This window comes from Zootermopsis nevadensis, unplaced genomic scaffold, assembly GCF_977971745.1.
Source record: "Zootermopsis nevadensis isolate Lab colony 2312 unplaced genomic scaffold, Znev_1.0 Znev_ptg000002l, whole genome shotgun sequence".
Taxonomy (NCBI): Eukaryota; Metazoa; Arthropoda; class Insecta; order Blattodea; family Termopsidae; genus Zootermopsis; species Zootermopsis nevadensis.
Window position 1 is genome coordinate 12,873,149 of NW_028259134.1, and position 23,595 is coordinate 12,896,743.

At 36.0% G+C, this 23,595-nt stretch overlaps 1 protein-coding gene and 1 long non-coding RNA gene across 6 annotated transcripts in view; one reads left to right on the plus strand and one right to left on the minus strand.

Annotated features, from left to right (window-relative positions):
- LOC110832215 (uncharacterized) overlaps positions 1-23,595 on the minus strand; it is a 39,235-nt gene that overhangs the window by 9,599 nt on the left and 6,041 nt on the right. The gene's annotated exons all lie outside the window — the stretch shown is intronic.
- Positions 3,489-23,595, plus strand: part of LOC110832223 (monocarboxylate transporter 9) — a 41,221-nt gene continuing 21,114 nt past the window's right edge. Inside the window, exons 1-2 of one of the 5 annotated variants that reach the window (XM_087349800.1) lie at positions 3,530-3,582; positions 19,537-19,568. The gene's annotated coding sequence lies outside the window, so the exon portion shown is untranslated. Of the gene's footprint in view, positions 3,583-12,571; positions 12,732-16,129; positions 16,555-19,536; positions 19,569-23,595 lie in introns of those variants that run through there. The other 4 variants (XM_087349810.1, XM_087349791.1, XM_087349795.1 and 1 more) reach the window with 4 other exon arrangements.

Below are 23,595 nucleotides of genomic sequence, written 5' to 3' on the forward strand. Positions count from 1 at the left end.
CTGTCGGAATATCTTGTCGTTTTAAATGGATGTGCCGCCAAAAATTTTCCATTTCTTAAGGGCGCAATGGTTGAACTCTTTTAGAGGAACAAATTTATAATGGATATCAGAAAAGTTGATCAGCATGGCTTACACCATTGGTTGTCAACCTTTTCCTGGCCTGGGGTTCACGTTCCTCCTCCGTTACTGACTGGCAGGCCACAAGGTTATTAATGGGCAGCAAGGACCTCTGAAACGTCGTTAAAGTTCTACCAGACTACGCTGCACTACAACCAAGAACACGGCCATCTTCAGACTCAACTCCGCGAAAACCTCAAATCTTACTCTAATTGTCCTCTTTCTGAGTCTCGTCCTTATGGTTTTTCATTGAAAACTACTTAGAAATGTCATCTCAGAAATTCATACTTGCTATAATTTCTTTAAACAATTTTAAAGTGTATTTATTTTAAATAAAATGCAAAATTTTTAAAAGAATTTGAACAAGGATTAAGCACCAAAGACCACTGAAAATTAGTTAAGCCACTCCAACCTCCTGCAAGAAGTAACTCCACTCTTATTAAAAAATTTAAATTAAATTTGATATTTATTTATAAAATGTATAAGTAAAATGTAATATTATCCAAAATTTTACATGACTGAAGGATAAATATACTCGTCAATATATATATTAATAAATATTAGAGGGCTAGAATATATATCAGACAAAAGATGTAGTTCTGTTGATTTGAGTATGTAATGCTAATGTTTTACAATTCGTTTGTTTCAACATTAATTATGATCAAGAAATATTCCCGTCTGATAAGTGTGCACATTGGTAACATTATTCGACAGTTGTTCAGTTAGCTTAAAGTAAGGGGCATATGATAAGCTTTGTTAGCTACCCCACCAGTGGGACCTATAAATGCTGTTGATAACCAAGTGATAAATTGCACAGTTCTGCCAACAGCCCAATGTCAACATTTCATAATCATCATCATCATTGGCTCTACAGTCCTTTGTGGGTCGTGGCCTTCTTCAAAAGCTTCTTCAATTCTTCCTAATTCACAGACAATCTGTTTGCCAGTCCGTCGTGAAAGAATCCATCCGGCAGTTGCTTCATCTGATTTCGTAACAAGTTGCTTTTTATAGGGTGGGGTTGTCATCCCCACACCCAACCCCCAACCTGGAGGACAAGACCTCCGTATTTACATCCCCCGGAGGTAGGGTGGTCCAGCTATACCCCCAGGCACCGGGTACCTCGGGGGTGCCAGTCCACGTACCCACTGGTGTGGGTCTCTGAGGGGAATGTCAACATTTCACTCAGCAAAAATCTTCTTGTCTGTGTCTGAACATGGAATATGGAAGTTCCAGCTTCACATTTTCGAAGTCTAGGCATGGGATTGGTTGATCGGTTAACTTCGTGTATCCAGTTTATCAATAGAAGAGCTGTATCTGTTGAGTAGCAATTTGCCTTCTGGGCATTTACTCCATGTTAAACTGAAAGTATTTGCCGCCAACTGGCCACACCTGTGCCTCATAACAGTCACTATTCAAGGTTACCGTAATCTCATTGCTTGCTGCTTCCAGTTACAGATTCCATTTAATGAGGACTGACAGAGTTATGTGAATGTTATAGGCAGGTGTCCTAAGCCAAATGAATTCACTCCAGACTACACCCTGCTTAAGATCCATTTTATTATTATTCCATACACACGTCACAAGTGCTTCATGTTCCCAAGAAAACTTACCATATGCGTTTCTCATCTCTTCAGTACATGCTACTACATGCCTTGATCACCCTAATAACAAAGAAGGTTGTCTTCTGGGTTGTAGCGCCGTGTAGTCGGGTAGAATTTACCACCTTTCAGAGGTCCTCGTCTTCAAAATCAAGGCGATAACTCATCAACGCTGGTAAACGTCTGCCAGGCTACACGGCACAACAACCCAGACGACAGCCATCTTCGTACTTGCCGCCGTCAGAACCTTAAATCTTGCACCCTAATAACAGTTTGAGTGACTGATGAAAACTACGAAAAAATAGAATAGACGGTGAGCCGATCTAGATTTCAACTAGATACCTTCATAATACACGTCTAGCGAGTTACCGTTTCACAAAACTGCTCGGTAGTTTCTTGCAGTGTTTAACAATAATGATTCAGTTACAAAAGTTTTATGGTGTCCAGTAAGAAACGAAAATCATTATAAACACTGAATTAAGATGGGACGAAGCGAAGGTACTACTGACATTTAACAGGACAAGCTGAGGAAGACAAAAGTGTTCGCAGCACAGTTGAGGTATTCTGACCAAAATATTTTATGAATTTATCATCTCTCCCATGTACGTTGCATTCTTCTCTCGTATATTTTTTTTTTTTCATTATTTCATCACCCGAAAGAAATTTGTTGACAAGGCTTACAGACTTCTTCCGACCCTTGCTGAGGTCCATACGTAATTTTCAGCCTTTCGTTCACGACCAACATAGAAGGGGAACATGCATCTCACACACGCAGAACAACACTAACAGTAGAAAAAATTAACTTGGTCTTCTTAGATTTCAATTCTATCGTTCATATATATAATCTGTAAGACCAAAGATTCTGAACTGAACCTCAGCAAGTATAGTATTCCTGGAATTGTGTCTACTCTTTAATATATTCGTGATTGTCATCTTAATCTATTACTTTTACAAATAAACTTATTCGAACTTTTCAATATTTTAGAAAGATTTATTTCCTATGTTTATGTTATAGATTTTTTGCATTTTCCTTATGTTACATGAACGTATACTTAATGATGAAACGTATAGTTTATGTTTATACGAACGAACGAAAGAACATAATTATAATAAGATTTATTTCGTTCGCGATGGATGTAAATCATAAATTACAAGTACTAGGAAACGAGACTGTGGCCTATATAAGCTACGACGCTGTCTCAGTATTCGTCTAACTGCATTAAAACAAGAAATAAAATGGGACAGTTGAAGTTTTGAAGGTTTCTGACGTTGCTGGATTATAATTTGTCAAATTGTTCTTTCGGACTTTGTCCATCGCCTAAATATTATAAAACTGCAACGTTTAAGAAGCTTGATTTTACTCCCGTCATTAGGTAAAAAAAGGACAGAAAAACGCATCTGTTGGGTCCTCGTCCAGGTTTCAGACTAACTTAGCCAAGGGGACTAACAGATAATTTTACTGTCCTTTTCTACGTCGTCACAAAACAATATCTAGCTTCCGAAACGTAATTTTATGTTTAAACGATGGGAAAGTCCGAAGGAACAACTTAACACAGTGACGAGAGATGTCAATCCTGGTGGAGGGGGTAGAGAGGCGGGAGGGAAAATAGTATACAATTGACTAATGTTCAATGTTTTGAATATTACATTATAAAATATGAACGCTTATTAAATCACTGTATCTTATTCATACGATCAAGCTTTTGTTTAAATAAGTGTATAAAATTTTAATTTTACTTTCTACAATTACTAATGAATGACATCGACTTTGCTGCCCTCTGTATGTCATGATTCTAGAAAGATAAAATCTAGTTATTCTGTCAGTGCCGTGAAAGGAGAACGGGCGCATGGTGCCACACACCAACCGGTAAGCTGATAGATACGCCTGAATTTTACCATTGCGGAGTAGCGTGTATTTTGTGGGTGATCCGTATGTAACTTTTGAATAGTTGTACGATGAATGTTAGTTAATATTACAAATACATGAGTAAATATTATGCCATCTTAAATCTGCTTTTTTAAGGTCCCATTAGATTAAAATGTTTCAAGTTTAGAATAATAATCAAATTCAGTAGGTGTGGAGTGATGTTAGGTTAAAACTATTTACATCATTCGGAGAACAGTTTGGCTTACGTCAAAATTATTGGGTGGGATTAAAACACAATTTACAGACGTGCATAAACCGTTGTGTGTGAGACCACGGATTCAAGCAACGTCTAACCTAACCTAACCTAACCTAACCTAACCTAACAATAATGAAACAGGCGAACATTCGAGTGGTAACAGTATTTCGTTCGAGTCTGCCTAACAAAAATTCAACCAATTTCTATCACTTTCTTTCAGCATAAGCTGCTAGTAGGTTTGCTGTTCTATAAAACTTAAGGATTATTTAAATGTTTGTGAATATTCAGCGTTATAAACGACAAAATTGGGAAGATGAAAGAAAAAACTTCGCTTAACTGAAAATAAAGAAAATGATCAGAAATTCTGTCCGACAGACAACAGTGTTTGCGAAAGGGAGATGATATAACATGTGGATCCCAGATGAAGTAACGGGAGACTGAAGAAAACTGCGTAATGACGAGCTTTACAAATATTACTAGAATTATGAAAGAATATGAGATGAGCAGGGCATGTGGCACGAATGGATGCATCGAGAAATACCTACATACTTTCAATTTGAATTTCTGAAAGGAATAGACCACTTGAATTCACACACAGAACAACAGGTCAAAATATAATGTGCAATATTTCCATTATGTTTCATCTTATTTGTTTCCCCTCTTTCTTACGCCTTCCTCTTCTTCTTGTTTGTTTTTATCCTTTATTTCTCTTACTTCTATTTTAATTTTTGTCCTTCGTATGTATCTCTTGGATGGACAACAAACAACTATGTAATTGTTACAGTAATGTTTGTTTACATTAAACTGAACTTGTGTTTGAAAGGTAGCATGTCCTTGTCGAAACATACGTATGTATCGACAAACTGACTCAGTACTACTCAGCAAAACAGTCCTATAGGAATTTCCAGCACGGCTACGTTTCAGCAGTCTGTTTATTAAGATGGTGCCCACGCGAAGTTCAATTCGACCTTTTTGTTCTTCACTCTGTAGATGCTGTATCTGTTTATTTCGAAGGTTCGTGCTGGAACGAATGGAGGACTCCGTTGGGGCACTAAATTTGTACAGCTGTTGGCAATGAACTAACTGTCCCATATGTTATTCGAAACATTCGGGGAAGATATGTTCTTTATTGATAATTGTCATTATTTAACCGCATTGAACCACTTTCCAAGGTTAGTTAAGCATCGACGATATTTAAGAACGTCAGTAAGTAGGCCTTCAAGCATTGCGTCTGAATTGTAGAATATATACAGCAATTAAGAAAAACGTGGAAAGTTTTTCATAGGTTTTCGCTGAACAAATAGTTTAGTCAGTCTTAAAAAGATTAAGAATCATTCAAATGAATTGATTATGTATGCATTTAAGAACTACATTAATGTAGCACTTAAGCCCGCATTGATAATATTTTATTTATTTGTGGTTTAACTAGTGTTCCTATCTCAGACTGCATAGTGTCCATTGGTGAGATGTGAGATTTCAGGTCTCACGTCGGCGAGTATGAAGACTGATTTTCATAATCTTGTGCCATGTAGTCTGGTAGATAGATATTTATCGACATTTCAGAGGAGCTTACTGCCTCCGTCATCAGGTACTAAGCTTCTCTGAAACGTCTGTAAGTATTTACCAGACCACAAGGCAACATCCCACATAAGTCATCTTAGTTTTAAACCATTTTAAACCAATTTTAAACTATTTTGATTATATGAATTAATTTCCCTATTGCCACTGATGACCTCTTGAGGTTGTAGCGCGTTTGGCACTAGTGTCTTTTTTATAGTGTTAATAGTTTGTTTGCTTATTTTATAAGTCATCTTAGGATTATTAAAAATAATGAATTAGAGAGCAAGAAAGCGGTTGTGGGCTAATTTTATGTGCCATCCGTCCATTTGCATCGAGAGGTTGGGGAAAATTACGAAAAACTTCGAATAACCTGTCTCTGGGCCAAGATTTGAATCTTGGTCTACCGAATATTAAGTAGGCCTTGACGTTTCTCACACTTTAATGTTGAAGAGAGAAAATATACGAATTGTGGTTTCATAAAACAATGGCTATACCGATATTAATTTGCTATAAGTAATCTACTCACTGAACAGAATACTTCCGGATAAATCTGTAGTTCCTCAGATGATCAAGACGCAAAATATCACGCCCATTATGGAATCAGAATGTTCATTACTGTGTTCATAAGCGTCTCTATCCTGAATTCATGAAGCAAATGGACTGTAAGTTGGTCTGTCCCATGGTTTGAGCAATTTTAACCCCAGAGTTGGCAATAATTGATGTACACATGCAGTTTCGCCACGTTATTTCAAACATTCTGATATATCCTTGACATCGAATGAAAAGTTGCTCTTGGTTCTTTTAATTGGCAACATTCACTTCAGAGTCCGGGCCGCAAACAAAGCTTACGTCAATGTGAGGGGAAAACACACAAAAAGGAAAAGTGTCGTTACTGATGTATCGTTAACTGGCAAAAAAAGTCAAAATCTTATAACGAAAGTAATATTTTAAATCTTAAAACTTAAAAGTGGGTTAATTCCTCAAGCAATTTGTAATAGTGCGACGTTATAAAATATCTGGGACAAACAACATTCCATTAGTCGGTACGCCTGATCAGAAACCGAGGCAGTTCAGTCAGTAGATGACCACGGACTGGAAAACCGGGGTTCAGTGCTCGGCACGAGATTCTTCTTCTGGCCTCTGCGTTAAGATCGGCTTGGAGCCCACCCAGCCTCCTATCCAGTGGGTACCGGGGATCCATTCTCCGGGGGTAAAGCCCAGTTGGGGCATGACGCTGACCACCCACCTACGCCCCTCTATAGTGCCGAGGTCAAGAACAAGTTAGGAGCTAAACCTACTCTACCCCCACAAGCGCCTCCTTGTCATGTACAGGCAGAGCTTCACTTCCGTATAAACCTGTTTTCTACGTTAATACCTCCAGGATATTTTGATGTTATCCCTTCGCCATTAATCTTGTTTCATATGTTTAAATTACTTTCTGTTAATAATTTGTCATTTTCTTGTATTGATTGTATGCCTACTTTACACTGCTCTGATAGTCTGCATTTTCTCAGTTCCGATAACTTCGTAGGTTGTTAAATAAGTCCAGTGTCTTAAGAAGACAGTTGCTTCTTAAGCGATTGAGTCATCAGTCTCTTATAATGACGCCAACATCCATACGTTCTTAGTTACGGTCCTGAACCTGCAGACCGTCCGCCCGTACACGCATCTTGAGAACGGATAAACAGAGTTCGATTACAATACTTCGAAGAGAACTTTGAGAAAAACTATCGAGACACTTCAAATTCTTTTTAGATCCGACTATTTTGACTACAGACGGCATTTAACTTGGGTACATGGAAAGGAGAAATTCTCGTTACCCATCCAGATTCCCTGTCCACGAATAAGGACACTGACCCCAGATAGTCCGATGTCATGGCGCCATTCGGTAATGTAGAATTGTTACGCAATGCGTGTATTTCGTAACTTGGTTTTATCAAACGACAAAGTAAAACATGATATATCGATTGTAAAAATGCGTATGACACAATCGTGTTTTCACTTTCGTTTTTATTTTATTTAATAACACTTCCATAACTCAAGACTAGCGTTGAATAAGATCGTGAGTAGCGGATAACAAATTAAAAAATTTGTGAAAGGAAGTTGTCTAATTTAAAGTAATATGTCGTTATTTGGATGGAGAGACTGAGAAAAATTCGTATTGATAATAATGTAGCACCGTAACGGCTCATGGTTCATCGTAAGTTAAAAAAACTTTAGGTTGGAAACGTGATTTTCAGCAATTCTTCCTGGAAAATATGCGTTCTTCTGTGGTTCTGAATTTATGGGACACTGTGTATTGTCTCTGTATTATTTGAGAGAAAGGTGTTGCGAGTAATATTTGGCCATTAAAAGAGACAAAGTAAGATAAGTTTTTGCTGTTAGGGAGATCAAATCAAGTAAAATGAAGCAGGGAGCATATAGCACACATGGGTATATTTGAGAAATAAGCCCACAGATAGAATTTTAGTCTAAAGATTGGCGACTATCTGGGAGAGACAGGCGTACATAAAAGGTTAATATTTCACACAAATATTAAAATTATTAGAATGTAGACTGGATTTAACTGGCTCTGATAGGGCCAAGTAACCGGATGTTTTGAACGCGATAATGGACCTTCAGTTTAGACAGGTGGTGGGAAATGTATTGATCTGAGCTGCTTCATATGTCTCAAGAAATCAACTCCGTAGAAAATCGTGTAGTACCGGGTGTCTGCATGTGACACTCACTGCAAAATTTTAATGAGTTGCAATCTTCGCACTAATTTATGAAATCCAGACAGGATGCATTGAAATCTATTTAATCACAAAAATAAATGAGTTCCAATCCAGTCCACTTCATGAAGAAGTTTACGATAATAGAAGAAAGGTCACAGAACTGTTTAACTAAGCATATTGACCCTGATGACCGAGGGCAATTAAGATTACACAAAACAGTACTTTCCAGATTACATGCCCATCAAGGAACACGTAGAACAAACATATAAACAGTGATTGGTACAAATTAGAATCTATGATGATCTGAAACGAAATTATATCTGACGCCAGTGGCCACTAGTGAGGCATTCCAGAAAACCAGAGCAGAGCATGTAAAACGTTAAGTGTTCTCTTTCTCAGATGTATTATTTAGACATATCTCGGCCTGGGGCGGAGTCCCGTTTATTGTTCATTCGCCTCGCTCTGACTGACTTATATATTGAATGGTTTAAATAATTGAGTGATAGATTAAATTAATTTTACCGTTTGAACACTACGAAAGCAGGTTTGAATCATACTCAGTGCCTGGATATATGTCCGCCTTTATTCAGCTTTGTATTCTATGAAGGTAAAAGCCTTGATGCAGACACATTCCCCATCCAAGGATAGACTCACCAAGTTTTCTACGGCGTGGCATTGTTTCAGAAGTTAATACCGAATGGTAACTGAGCAGCGAACCTAATTCGTGATAGCTGAATAAGCATATTTAACTGATAAAATTACATTAGACATTTATATTCCACTGTGTGGGTAAAAAAAGGAACGTTCTGTCCAGTTTTTCGGATTGAATGTAATCTGGTGTGTCTTGATATTTAACGGCGCAGATCGCACGGTGAGCTTATGGTTTGCTATGTGTATGGGGTACCCTCAGTACTTTTATGCAATTCACATAACAGCGCAATAAATTACGTCATCAAGAGAAATAACTGTTGACAACAAACAGCTGAATTTAAAACAAATGCGACGTGAGAATGTGAACTGAATAAAATAATTCAGGACGCGGTCCAGTGGCTGGCTCATGTGAACCTTCGGTGTCACAAAATTCTGGGAGTTTCTTGAACGACTTAAAATATTATTGGCTTCTCAAGGAGAGTTTTGGAAGAGATGCGAGGCTTGTTCTGCGTTTGCCTGTCACGCCGACCAGTTTTCTAGACCAGGTTAGACTTATGAACATCAACGTGGATCATGGGTTCTTGTGAACACGGGCATGAACTTAGGGTTTCATAAAGTGCGACGCCATGTTAGTAGTGAAGACGAGAGACTCGTTAATCAGTGGTGGATCAAATATGAATTTCGAGACATTTCTTGGCACCATACATTTCTAAATCCTTCGCACTACTTCCAACGCTAATATAAAATTGTAAACTGTAAAACGCGAAGTTCTATTTCAAGTGGAGGGGGTCTCACAAATATAAATTGTCCATGAAGTCATTCTGCACTTCCGAAGGGCTTCTTTTACTATTATCTTTTTGTCTCTGTCCTTCGTTTCTTTGTTTTCTTGTTCATTTGGTTCCATGTACATTTTATCCTTCATTCGCTCTTATCTTACGTTATTATTTTCTTTATGTATATTTAGTTTCTTTAGTTTTTGGTCTCCTTTTCTCTCTCCTTTATTAAATCATTCATTCTTTCTTCCTTCCTTATCTTTCATTCTTATTTTTCTTGTTTCCTTCATTTTTATATTCCTTACCTCTGGAATATTTCCTTTCTTTGTTCTTTTTACTCTCTTTTCCGGCTTCCTAGGAACAATAAACAGCCTACTTAAATAAATTCTTGTAAGCAATTGGTCTGGATCCTGATTATTCAATTTTTGAAACGACCAAATGTTCGTTTTCCAAAGCAAACAATGTCTGGCCGAACTGTACAGATAAAAATTCCAGACAGGAAGATAAACTTCTACCCACATTATGAAATAAATACATTTTATGTAATCGTGCGTTATTATCCATTATTTAAGTGCTCACGCTTGCTACTTTCATAAATAATAAAAAAATAAGAAACAACTAAATTTAATTAAACCCTTCCTATCGGCGAATCGAATGAGTTGATTAAACAGACATGTTGTGTCTCAATATTTATAGTCTAGTCTTCTTTATGTTAACTCACACGTTATGTAAAAAAACTACACGACCATTAAATATGATTTTCAACACTTCCACGTGGTTCTGTCATATTAAACGGCGTGGGCATTATTGAACGTTCTGTGTTGATAAGTCTCATATGATCCAATCAACCTTATTTTTGTATGAAGAAATTGAAGTACAATCTATGTAACAGGTTCATTATTCTTTGCATTCGAAAGGAAGATAGCGAATGCAGTTTAATTCGCAGCCGAACTTTCATGTCATACAATTATTGGATTGAATGTGATTAAACACATTCTAAACAGTTCGGCTTTCCATGTTTCTAAGCATTTGTACACTTGTATGCCCTGCCAAATGGACACTGTCCATTCTAGCAAAACACATATCGTATCTCCGTAATGAGAACATTAAGTTTAGGAAATTATCGGGCAGAATGGTTAGACTGTTATATCTAGGGAATAGATTAATGATAATCTTAAAAGTAGGTATGATAGTCATGTTTTTGAAGCAGTATATACCTATAGAACTTTATTCTTCTGAAGTAAACTATTAATAAAAAATTTCTAACACTGGCAACTGACGAAGGAAACGTAATTTCATTACAATTCAGTGTACGACCCAAAAGACAACCATGCACCACAGTGCGACGTGAGGCGTCGGTAGAAATAAATTCCATCAGACAACTATTCTTAAGGCTAGATGCGCCATGAAGGACCTACAGCATCGTTAACACAGTATAGATGACTTAGTAATGCACATTTCTTGTTGCCGGGTTAACCAAACTGAAAGAGCCTGACAAGATCCCAAGGACGTGAAACCCGAACATTCTAATTGTTTTGTTGACGTGCTCTAATAATCATGACGTCATTCATTATTAACGATAATAATCGGTGTCGTGCGCGCGAGTGACCTTTAGATACGATTTGTTTGTTACCGGGCCGGAATGGCGACTTGGAGAGCGAGGTTAGGACTTCGTGCCCCCGTGCAAGGACCTAAAACTTTATGATTTAAATCTCAGCAAAACGAATAAAACATAACTTCGAAAGAGCGTGTTCGCGCCTAGGACAGTCCACGTAGGATCTGTGGTGGACAAATTGGCAGTGAGACTGGTTTTTCTCTAAATCCTGCGTGTTTCATCTGACAATTTAATTTCGCCACCGCTGCACTTTTGCTCATGTATCATCTGGGGGATTGATAATGCGCCCGTTAGCGGCCGCAGGTACACAGAGAAGTAATGTAACCCCTTCGCAAATAAGCCTTGTTTTTATTTAACATTGCACTCTTCAGGAAGGCCTCGGTCGTTGGTTCTTGTTCCTGGCTTAAGAAAATGAACAATGTCTAAAAATATACATGTTTACACGCAATCTGCAAATGAGCGCATTATGACTCAGTTGTGTCGATCCACAATTCGCATGTTTAAACCCCAAGACTGCTAGAAAGATTTTGACTAAATTTGGTATTTGGCATTTGGGATCTGCACTAGAAGTTCTAGTCTGAAATTGATTTGCGAAATTCCCGGTCAGTAAGAAACAATACTTTACATGAAATCCATATTTTTACTTCTATTTCTCTACAAGTAGGCCTAAATAAAATATTTTCATTAAATAAGGAATTTCATTTGAAACTTTTTTGTCTGTGTTTAAGGAAATACAAAAACAAAGTAATTTAGAGGCTGTCCGGTTCACTTGAAATTTTTGTTTTGAAGAAATATGTGTAAAGGTTTTTCTTCTTAGCCACAGAATTATAATCCACGTTTCTTGACGCTTTCAGAAACACTGTATAACAGATATTAATACTAGTGGAATTACTGAAAGAAGTAGGTTAAATATAAAATAATTTCCTTTCAGATATTCAGTTCTTACATTTTTCAGATTGTTCAATCTCAGAGTTCAGAAATTGTTGCAACAATCAACTATCGATAAGCCTGGTTGGTTGAATGCAAGGGTCATCTGCTCTGGAAGGCGTGTCAGAGTTTATCGTAAAACCAAACACTGTTCCTATAAAGTACTAAAGTTTTATTCTGAATGATTGTGACGATGGTGTAATTACACTCTGGTTTGTTAGGTTTCTGGACTTTGTCCAGTGATTGAGATTAGCTTATTCTGATGGACCCCACAGATTAACTGTCCTTTCCCTTCACCACCCCTGAAGACCTCTACCTGGGCAGATCCAGTCCAGTCGAAACGTTGTGTATTCTTATAACACCAGACGATGGTCGAAGTCCGAAAACCCAGCAATCCAGATTACTAAGGTTTTATTTAACTTTTTTTTAAACCATCGATAAGAGTTCGTGTATGTAGCGCAGTAGCCAAGATGTACCCTAGCAAGATAACCCAGTGCATTTAATTACTTCAGTTGATTTCTGTGTGTGGCGGAGTGCACGTCTTGAATTTGTTACCACGGGACAAATTACGCACATTGCAGCGGAGCAAAGCGCTGGCTTCAGAATAATATACGCAGGAACTGAATCTCGGCTCGTCATATTTAATTGGTGTAAGTCTTACAAATTCAATTAAACAAACCTACAGCTCGAAAACTTATAAAGCAAATCATGTAAGACAGTTTTGTACAATATAGGCTTAAAATTAATTCAATGTCGTGTTCTATATAAAATGTCGAATCATAAAATAATAAACGGCGAAAGCTGCTGTCTTCTATGACAGTGGTATTCAACCTGGGGTACGTGTACCCCCGGGGGTACGCGAATACATCTTATGGGGTACGTGAAATTTAAAAAATATATATTATTTTATGATAAACACTGAATAATCATTAATGTTATTTATTTAATTTATTTTAGATGTAGATTATATACTATGTATTACTTGAATTATACACCAACAACTTTGGGGGTACAAAGTTGAAGAGAAATTATATCTGGGGGTACGCGAACTAAAATGGTTGAATACCACTCTTCTATGATATTGCGTCGTGTAGTCTGGTAGAAGTTTGCTGCCTCAGGCAACAGGTATCTCTGAAACGTCGGTAAACATATATGAAAGTACACGGCGCAACAACCCAGAAGAATTATCTCGCTGCTATGAGAACCTTAAATCTTACCTAACATTCTAGAACTATAAACCTGAACACTAAATTATTCGCAATTTGATGATGTTCCTCCATACATGACATAATAACGATATGTTAGTAAAGGCAGGATACCCAATGCTTTGACTACACTCTTGCTAATTCAATTCAATTCAATTCAATTACCTATTATAATAAAAATCAGAGTTAACAGAATAAAATACACACTACTGGTTCAGTACAGTCCCGTACAACCGTTATATACTCTTACATTAAAACACGAGTCTTTGGTTCGTCCTACTGAAGATGGTTGAAATGGTTACTTTTCTATATTTTTCCTCCTTTGCCCTATGCCTTATTCCTTATTCCATACCTTTATTTCTGAATGTAACTGCATTCCATTACAATGTTCTTGCGAAGGTTGTATGGAATGAAACCAGCAAATGACTCTTAGTCGGTTAACGCACAGCACACAGGCAGTAGTGCTGTATCTTTATGCCAAGTGCTTGGAAAAAGAACAGCACAAGAAACTTTCATACCTTGTGCGGGACTGCGTACCAAAAAATTCGAAGGCACTGAACATTCGTTCAGTATATATATATATATATATAATCACATGCATTTGGAGGTTATCATTTGTTGGGCGTCTGTTATGCTCGGTGTGAAAGGAAATTCGATGTAACAGAACTATCGATAACTATCAGTAAAACAATCATAAAATTATATTTCGGCCAATAAGGACTGCTACATTCCTTGAAGGCTCAAATAAACTGTTACTTGATTACTACTTGCCAAATAATATCGACTAAAAAACTGAAAATTAACTTGTAAATTCATATTTGAAAGATTGACATCCACTTGTGGAGTAATATTTGCCCTTGTATTTGCTTAATTTCTGAAAGCGAATGAGGGAAGGAGTGAGTATAAATGATAACATTTGTCAACTACTGCCTGTTCATGCTTACGTTACATTTATCGATATGATAAGTTTGCTTCAGTGTAGACTCAAGGATTACGACCTAATTAATCTTCAAATACACTAATGCTCTTATAAATATCTTATCTCTAAAATAATAGTATTCATCGCTGTTATGGATTAATTTGTTATATTTGTAGAAAATATTGAAGTATAATCTCAAAATACACAAACGTGTGTAGGAAATCTCACTGCTTATAGAATCACATCGCAAAGAATCTCCCGCGTCATATTTGGGAAGTAGAACTGTCTTGTCCACATTTCTGTCGAAGACCGATTAACCTTGAGGTTCCCTTGATAATTTTGCTAGCCCATCCAGGACACGGATTGGCAATTAATTTTGTCAGGGGACTGAATGACGATATTTCGAAATGACTGAGAAAAAATTCCCGTCGTTAAATTATTAAGTAACTTGCCCAATATTTTTTAGAAAGTCAATTGAATATAGGAAACATGTTTTTACCTGTTCGATAAATGAATATTTATTGTGGTAATATCTTACATAACTGACGCTAATTAATTCCTTCTCTTTACGGGACTCAAGAAATAATAGTGTGGACAACATAGCGTCATCATATTAGTGTATTGTGAGTTATTCAGTTCTAATGAACGCAAATTATTAATTGTAATGTAGTTATCATCACCCATCTATTTCTTTGATCTTTCATGATAGTAACCACTTTACAGAAGGTTTACAAACATATGTTCACGCAGTTATTTCTCCGATGCACGCCCATACTTATTTCCTGTTTAAATTAGATTCACAAATATGTTAAAAACATGTTGATTTGGAAATGTTTGTAACTATTTATTTTATATGTTTTCGTTCTCGGTCTCGACCCATATATTTAAATTTACAGAACTGTTTTTCCTGTAGTTTTGTATTAGTGTGAAATTTGGCTTCTCACCCTAAGATATTTGAGAACAGGATGCTGAAGATAATATTTGGACCTAAGAAGGATTATGTAGCTATGAAACACTATGAAGCTGAGAAATATGGAAACAATTTTGGTCGGACAACCTGAATCTGCTCGTAGATTTGGTGATGATAATAATAAAATGGTTCTTGAATAAATTATCTTGGGTAGCAGAATCGTGTGAACAAGGTAATGAAACTTTTGGTCCTATAAAAGTCGAGAATTTTTGGCGAGTTTCGTGACTATTAGTTTCTCTTGGAGGTCTATAATTATGGCGTCAGTCGACATCGACCTGAAGATTTAGTATTTTGATTTGTCCCGCTTTTATTCAGAAATTGTGTTTGATCTTCTAGCCTCTGAACTGAGCGACCTTGCTCTCTTGCTGCCCGGTAATTTAAATTTATTTGTGGTTATCTCGCTCGACCATAAAACTGTTATTTCCACTTCTGTATTGCAAGAAGATGTTTGAATTGGTTTCCTTATCTTATGCACAGTCTTCATATTTCCATGAAATCACCATGCACTGAAATATTAAAAGCGAATTATATTTCTGATATACAAATTAACATTTGTTTAGTTTCAATCTATCCAATTAAATTAATAATTAAATAATAACCCACTGAATCCAAAACACATCAAGATAATACTTAAAAATCCAGTTCTTACAGAAACGAAAACAATTCGCCATTGCTACAAAAATCATTTGGTTTATGCTGTCAAAGAAAAAATAGCTGTTCATTCTGAGAATAATATGAAACCCATAAATCACTCGATGGAGAAAATGCAGTCACTGAACGTTAAACCAGGTTAAGGAAATTGTTTTGTCGTAAACCGCCTAGTAAAGAACTGTCCAGTAACAAACAATGTTGATCTCTGACGTCATGACACTCCCTCTTTCCCCTTCTTAACTTGCATTTTTAAAATATAATTCGCATAACTAGTTTGGATAACTTCGAGGTTACATTCATGTACGTGGCTATTAGAAGTCAGTATCGGAACGGAAAGGACACACATTGGTCTTTATTGTTGGCTGATGTGTGAGTTTGAACGTGTCCACTTCTTCTCTTAGCATCGAATGTTTAGTACAAAATAATGTCATTTTACGTTTTACAAAGTGAGAATAAACATTTTATTTATGCGCAGTGTATAGTGGTTTTGTTTGTAGGTTACAAATTTAGTTCAGAATATTTGTGAGTGTTGAAAATAAAATAATGATAAAAAGTTGGTATGCACATTTTATTCCGTTTTATTTTCTTTCGAAATTTTTGAGTGCGGAGAAAGGAAAGTATCTGATAATTAAGTATTAACTGTATTTAGTGTTTTATGTGTTTGTGATACGGAAACTAATTATTTACCCAAAGTTATGTCTGTCAAACTAGAACTTCATCTATTAGAGGTAAGACATTTAAAATAGCCAGTTAAGTGGCAAGGTAATTAATTTGACTGAAAAGATTGTAATTAGGCCTTATGGAAGCTCATCAAGTAGGATGGTAATTTGTACACTTGGCGAAAATTGTAGGTGTGAAGACAATTCCTATGTTTTTGTAGCCTTGAACTGGAATGAAATGAACTGAATTTGCGACAATCACGTCTTTTAAGACTGTAAGACTTCATAAAAACTACAAATGTAGCCTCTTCTGTAAAGTTTTGAAAGTGTTAAAAATTAACAAACATATCCACAAAAATTTTGGTTATGTAAAAACTAATTGGCTGGCTGTAATTGAAAGATTTAACATGTAAGTGTATTCATTTCCATATCCTGCTCCTTCAATTTTTCTTGAACATATTTTCACATTTTAGACATGGAAGTTGGAACGTCATAAATTAAGAAGAAAATATCGTATATTGTGTGTGGGTCTAAAAGAAAAAAGTGTTAAAATTTGACGTGCCTTCTGAACACCATTCAGCCCACATGTTTAGCAGAGCGAGCTAGTGTTCCTGCTATTAAAAATAGGGAAACTAACTCTCTTAGAATCCTGTCATTAACTCGTGTCTAATTAATAGTTTTTTAACCGCTCTAAGGTCAGGAAGTATGTCGAAGCGACAGTTACGCAACTGACAAAGGCGAAAACACTCTGCTGATTATAAACCATGTGATAACACAAGAATATATTCACACCATCAGCGTTAGTTTAAAAGGCTGTTTTTTGGAACAGAATCATTATCAACAAATGTTTAATAATTCTATTCCCGTTAATTCACGTAGTCTTATTAGTTATGTAACCAAAATTTGTCAGCTTCATGCATGTATTCAACGTCTTGCAGACCTCATAATATATGTGCCTTATTGCAGAAAAGCCAGAACAGATCCCTTTTGGTCGCTATAGGCGATAGGTGGGTTAGAAGACTATTTTGAATAAACTAAATCATACTGCATAAATTATCATCATCCATCATCATCGGCATCTACATTCATACTGTTTGGTATTAACAATACATTGGACAATGTACGGTATTTTTATGATCTATACATTTTACGGTTGTTGATGTAAAGGTTGGCTCTAGATGAGATAAACAAACTGCTTTAATCTCTGTGGCTATACCGCCGGGTGAACACCTTTGATAACTCAACTAAGATATCGCATGTGAGGTTGTCATAGCAGTGAAGATGTCGATGTTGACCTTTTGAGTTGTAATTTATTGAAGTTCATATCCCGAATATTTATTTCAATTTATGTAAACATTTAATGCGTCAAATAGATTATTTTAAAGCCTTGGTCCATTTGTTTCACATGTCAGTATTAAGAACGTTAGAGATTTTAAAACAGGGTCCAATCACAAAACGTTTAAATGTTTCTGTACTAGATTGCCACTGAACGAACGTAGTATTTACAATCTGCGTCTTTATAAATTTGTGAATCTAATTCGGCTATTCTGTATCTATAATATAGAGATATGAACGTAATGCAAAATTCTAACCACATTTTTACGAATGTAATGGGCGTATTGCTTAATTACATTTCGAAAAATGTATTGTGCTTCAGGCTTGTATTCACACGCGTTAAAAGTAAATGTTATATCAATTTAATATTTCTAAAGAAAACTTTTAATAAAATAATTTTCCTCTACTACTAAACTGTTTTAAAATTACCTTGTAGTTCGATACCAACGTTTCACAGAAACATACTGCCTCCTTCAGCCCTGAAGATGGAGGCATACGTTTCTCCAACAAAAATACTGACGTTCGTAAGGGTGATGGATGTGTTTGCTTGGAGATAACAACCAGATACTAAAATATTCTTTATATGAGTTTCGTGCTTTAGGTAAGCTTCGTCATTGGGGATTTGTCTCTTCATGTAGTACAGGCCATGTTTCCTCATAAACTGCACTGGGTCTGAAACAAGTTCATTATTTTCTCTCCTGGTAACTGTGTCATGGAGGCGAGATTTTTGTGGTAGGCTCACTTGTTAACCTCGCTTTTAAATGATGATGTGGAAGTTAATGACTATAAGTTAGTCGAGAAGCTGTCGGTCTACAGGCAGGCTTCATGCGTGTATTTATGTAGAAGAACTTTAGAAAGCTAATAGAGCATTTGTATGCGTTTATACACGAGAGAAGCGAACGGCGTAACTAAAATATTCACAAACATGCGACTTTATCCTAGTATTTTTATGCATTATTTTCTTTCCTGGATTACGTACACAAACCTGTAGAGAATGAAAGCACATTATCAACATGAATCATACTGAAATTACTGTCCAAACATCCAGTCTTTAATGAATCCAAACTCGACCTTCAAATATAAAGTTGATGCCAAATTACGATGAGTTAGCTGGAGTACCAGCAGCTATGTGCCGCTTTCGAATTGGCCTCGACTTGTTTTCAACTAGCCTTTCTGTACGTTACGAAATAGAGAATGATTTGTTAACTTGTTTCTAATATCAAAGTATGCTGCGGCTAAATAAATAATGGCTATTCTCTGCCGTAAACAAGAATGCAATATGTCTATTCAAATGTGGAACATCTCTTTAGCATCTAAACATGTTTGGTATCAAACAGATATTGACGTTGTACTATACAGTGGCTAGTAAACCTTATTAACAAAGTTTAATACAAAAACATGTTATTGAAGGGAATAACTAGGTTAAAGTGTTGTTTTATTGTTGTTGTTATTATCATCGAAAGTCTTACGTCAACTGACTAGAATAACATATCAGAGTTGCGAATAGAATTTTCCAATTTGTTTCTTTTTAGATTTGATTTTTTGCGTAATTGTATTTAATTTTGAATCGTTTGAATATTAGAACATTTTTATTGCAGACAACATCGCAATGCTTTGTCTATTTGTTTTCAAGGGCAAAATAAATTTCCATTCGATCATGAATACTGTTGGTGTTCCTGTGCCTACAAGGTAAATAAAAAAAAAATCTTCTTTCAGCTTCAGCAGGGCACGAAGACAGAGTCCTTCAGGTAAGTGCGTCAGTGTTGAAAATGACACGAAGATCTTTGGACATTTTTGGCTAAAATCATTGTCTGGTACGAAGACACTTTCTAGATACTAGAAAACATTTAAACTGATTATATATAATCCTGTTTGATTTTCCGAAATTGGAATAAATTGAGGGATAGAGGATCTCATTAATGCTTAGTGGTCGTTGTACCAAAGTCGATAGCTTGATTTATTTAAATCAATTCGTAACATTTGATGAGCCAAAGTTGACGTCCAATCGTATGAAACAGTATTCACAATTTTTGGAACTTCGACAGAAGTCCTAATCACAAAGTTTTCCTACATGTTTTGCGTTTCAGACTAACGGAACTCCTGCTGCTTGTAGTTACTTTAATCCACGTCTGTGTTAATTTATAGGCATAGTTATTATTATCCTGTGTCTAGTGGGTCGATATATGGGCGAAGCATAAATTTTAACCACTTTTGTACGAATATAATGATTCACTTTTGTTTAAATATATCTCGAAAATGTATTGCTTATGAAACATCTATTTACGCACGTTCAAAGTTAGCTGCATGTAATATACACGAAATATTAAAAAGAATGAGTAAAATGACTACTTGCTGTTCAATACATTTCGTAAAATTGGTTTTGAAATTTATCTTTTAGACTATTTAACTATTTATAAATGGGCTGCTTTTTGCGTTAGGCGCTGTATTTAATTGTGTAAGATGCAGTAAACAACAGAGTGTTTTTCAGTACTACTGCAGACTACGTTGTAAATAATACGCATAATCCAGAGTAGTCACAGACGTTTGTGACAGTTCCTTAGCATCATTGCAGGAAGAACTTCCTTAGGTGTAAATGTAGACAGCATTTCTGATGCTGATTTTCTCTCGTCTTCTTATAGATGGTGGAGGCAGCCAGCCTTCGAAACGTCCACATATTTTTACTCAGAAAATTACCCCCCCCCTTCAAAAAAACCTGCAACGCAGCATTATCTAGTTTTTAAACTGTCCAATACAATAAAGGAAAGTTAGCAGAATAACACTTGAAAGTCTCTCTTCTGTGCACGAACGGTCTTGGTACATTTGTAACAAGCTGTATTCTGCGTTGACTGATTGCTGGTCTACAGACGATCAAGTTTTCCATTTTGTTCAAACAGTTCGAAGTTCCGTCCAAATAAACTATATTTTACCTCGCACTTGACTTGGTTAATTGACAGTCGTGCAACATTATTTGTACTTGGGGAGAATGCAATTTATGGGGCAGTTAATAATACGTGGCTTTTATTGCAGATTAAAAAGCACGGTGAAAAAGTGGACTCAGTCTCTTTCTTTCTTTCTTTCTTTCTTTCTTTCTTTCTTTCTTTCTTTCTTTCTTTCTTTCTTTCTTTCTTTCTTTCTTTCTTTCTTCCTTCCTTCCTTCCTTCCTTCCTTCCTTCCTTCTCCCTTCTCTGTCTCTCTGCAGTTCGAGTTCCTGCATTCTGTCTCTATTTCCTTCAAATACGCACACAGTAATAGAAGCTGGTTCTTATCCTGCACCTAACCAGGAGAGGTTTTTAAGTGCTGTAGCTCTATAGCTAATGTCTCAGTCCACTGTTACCATGTTTATTGCTGAAGATTTCGGAGTTGACGGTTTTCGAAATATTTTATTAGATTAAAAATTATTGTAAACACAATAAATTGTAGAACAGATTTCTGCTTACATTTATTCCGCTACGAAATGCGACATAGTAATTAATCTGGGGTCAGTGATAACAGTAGATAAATAGAATTAGAAAGTACTAAAGGATGCACAGATAACATTCTGCATGTTAACGGTTGTTCTATTCAGATCTTACGAATTTAAAAGCAGAGAGTAAGTTTTTGATATGAGACATGTTACGGGCGTGAGGATTTTAAGCCAACGATTAAATTACGCACAAGAGGAAAGTTGAATGTACTTGAGCTGAATAAGCAGATAGAAAGTATAGGACACAAATAGATCAATCACATTCATGAATGGAGAATGAAAGATATTTAAAACCGATATTAAATTACAAACCACAGGGTAGAAGATACGTATAATTAAGTTTACTGTACATATCTATAAAGCAATGGTTGTAGAAGCTTTTTGCTAGGTATAAATAACAGCACAGTGTAGATTGGGCCGATGTAAGTGTAGGATTAGTTCAATAGTAGATGTCTTTAAAATTCCTCTTTAAGTTAAAAAGTCTTTAAATTGCTGGCTTATTTAAAGCTAACATCGTACACTATGTCATTAAAAAGGATCTTTGAACATTTAAATCCAAGTTTCCATAACATAAGAAAACGATTTTGCTAATTATTACTACTTAAAAATATATTTCTACTGTCACAGTGGTTACGACTGTTGAACTCTGCTGTTTACGATGTAGTAAATCAGCGAGTTTAAGTAAGTGCACGAATCTGTTTATAAAATATCAGTTAATACAGCATTTGATCTTGACATGTTAAAAGTTCAGATAGATCATGAACTTTTGTTTGCAATCAGTGACCGTAGTATCTTGGGATACAGCGAAGAGTCTGTGGGCTGAATGTAGCACTCTGCTCATAATCTGACGAGAATTATTAAAAATACTGTAGACAAATGTTCTATTACCTGAAAGTAACCTCAGTTCTGATTATTAATCTCGAGCTGGTTAGATCAGCCAAATCTCTCCACATGTTTTTGAGAAGTAGGCTGTTCAATTTGATTTTTCGGTTAACCGTAATTTATCTTCAGATTTTGTGTTACGTATTTTAAAACTATTTAAGCAAATGCTTGAACATCGACCATTACTGCTTTTTACTACCAGTGCTAACAATTTCACAGAGAGGCTGATAAGAGCTCAAAAAAATGTTTGCAGAGATTTTCTGTTTTCTTTTTCAGTCCCTTGAGGCAAATTTTGGAGTAACACGGCACCTTAAAATAGGCCACAACCGTTTCCTTCCTTGGACTTTCCAGTTAATCACGAACGTCCTACCAGTGTTAAGTGTGCCAGCCAGTTGAAACTCGTGGACATGATAAAGTAAAGACAAAACCCAAGGTCATTCACTTAACGAGTCAGTACACATTTCTGCAGTTTGTAAACAGAATATATAATATAAACTATTTGTAGCCAAGGAAAGAGTTGCCACAATGTAAAAAAGTGAAATCACAACACTATCTTATGGTTTGGAGCCCTGTAAAAGAATCCAAAAACATGTTATCTGACGTGATACAAATAATCAGGATTTTCCAAGATAATATGCAAAGCGTAAAAACTATCAATACTGATCTTTCAATCAGGAAAATAATCTTCTGTTTAACATTTTCAAGTTGTATATTACTTTAGTTTGTTGGATGCTGTAACATTAAGTGTCGACAGAAGGCAGGCCAGGATTCTTTTGTCTGATAACACCACACAGAAAATACGCAGAGAAGAAAGAATGTATCATCAAAAATGCAAATGATCGTGACAACAACCAACGAATAGCAATTAACCTTTAATATATTTGATCGCAACCGTTGAAATATTTCTCATTTCTAATCCACGCTGGTAAAATATATGTGAATGTAAATGTGTGGGAAAAAAAAGCTTTGACAGTTTGTCACAAAACATTGTATGGGTCATTGTAATTCGGAAAAAGAACTTTGTCAGTAAATACAAATAGTCGCCATCAAAGTTCTAAAATCTGTCCACACGTTATTTCTGAAAACTGTAATTTATATCAGATGTGAATAATTGTTTTTACCCAGGGGTCGGATAGGAATATTTCGAAGTGGGCTTGGGGCCTTCTAAGAGAGATTCCGAGGTTTAGAATGTTAAAAGTATATATTATTCACATACACATTTTAGATGTGCCAAAGGACATAAAATAACGTTACTGACATATTTCGGACACGGTATTCTAAGCTCTTACCTAATAGCCAGGTAGCCAGGAGTTCGAAATTCCATTCTGTTTTTATAAACAAATGTACATAGCAATCGTATATGAACATTTCAGGTGTAGTCTAATCAAAAGATTTGCTCTCAGGGTTTTAGTCACCTGACAAACAAACGG